Source organism: Orycteropus afer, unplaced genomic scaffold (assembly GCF_000298275.1).
Source record: "Orycteropus afer afer isolate SDZICR_OR568_19922 unplaced genomic scaffold, OryAfe1.0 scaffold00253, whole genome shotgun sequence".
NCBI classification, from domain to species: domain Eukaryota; kingdom Metazoa; phylum Chordata; class Mammalia; order Tubulidentata; family Orycteropodidae; genus Orycteropus; species Orycteropus afer.
In genome coordinates, this window is record NW_006921840.1 from 3,395,324 (window position 1) to 3,396,800 (window position 1,477).

General features: G+C 33.6%; 1 protein-coding gene across 1 annotated transcript in view; it reads right to left on the bottom strand.

Moving 5' to 3' along the window:
• The window catches only part of CFAP54 (cilia and flagella associated protein 54), a 602,528-nt gene that overhangs the window by 288,643 nt on the left and 312,408 nt on the right, over window positions 1-1,477 (bottom strand). The gene's annotated exons all lie outside the window — the stretch shown is intronic.

Here is a 1,477-nt window from a genome sequence, read left to right on the forward strand (position 1 = left end):
TGCAACCAGGGTTTCTTTCTTTCTACTATACCAAACTATAAACATAAGGGATGACAACTTATTTCTGAAGAAGTCTAAATCAGACAGAGATAATATTGAACTTTTAACTACATTATGTGAAAAAAAGATCTGTTTAATTTGACCAATATTCTTGGCTATTATATTTGTATATGTACTAGATGTTAGAAAACAAGATGAATACACAAAATCAAAGTTTACATTTAGGAATTTTTTATATATATTATATTAAATAATTAACCATTCTTAATGATAAATGCAATGTGAAATTAATATATGTCAGAAAATAACTTCTATCAGGATACTCATGAACCTTATAATGTATCCTTTTTAAAAAACTATGTAGTTGTTCATATTTTTAATTTTACTTATTTGCTTTAGGAGCTCTGGTAGCTTAGTGCCAAAGGCACTTGACTGTTAACCAGAAGGCTGGCGGTTCAAACCCACCAGCCACTCCTTGGAAGGAAGGACTAAATGACTTAATGCAGTCCATTTCCGTAGTGATACTGCCTCAGAAACCCAAGGAGGGGTCTCTATGAGTCAGGTCCAACTCCACAGCACATAACAACAACAACAATTTGCTTTAAAATTATTTTTAAAAATTAACAGGTTTTTAAAATAAACCCTACTAGGTCATTTTTATTTTAGATATAGCATTACTAAGAAATTATGTCCACATTACATGAAAAAGTATTTTTTAAATTATTTATTTTCTAAAGCATAAATAGAGTTATCTTAAAGAATAAGGAGTATCAGAAAGTGAAAAACATAATATAAGGAATTGGAGCATGATTATCATTCCCTTTGCACTTTGCCTTTTCTGCCTCTTGCTTTTGAAACAAAGGCAAGAGGTACATGGAACACAAGAAAATGGAAACGTCTGCCCTCGTATTCAGAGACACCTTCCCCAAAGAACTTCTCTCTCCAGATTTCATAAGCTAATCAGACTCCTGTGATACACAGAACAAGGGTGTCCATGCTTCAAAGTAAACATAACCTTTATAGACTGCGAAGGCTCATAGCTATATCCCAGAATCTCAAACTGTCTTGTCTTTCAGATAAAAGCTCCTTTCTTCTTCAGTAAAGTCAAACCAAAAACATAAGAACTGCAAATGTTCCATTTCTGTAGTCCTCAACTTCTTTCTTTCTTTTTTTTTTTTTTTATTTTTCATTATACGATACATTTTACATCACACAACCAGACAAAACTTTAGAGATGAGGTAACCTATGTCAGCCATTTGGAGTAAAACAGATCCACTTCATTGCTCACAAGCAACTTGATCTTTGTAGCAACACGAGGTTCAGTTTCCTTAGCTGCAGAACTCCCTCTTTGGTACAGTCTCAAGGAGAGAAGTGACTCTGCTGAATATCAAAGGTGAAGGTGTCGCTGCTGTTCTACTAGCTTATTTTCCTACCTGTGAGTTTTATGAATATTAGAAACTACTGCACCTTTGTTGC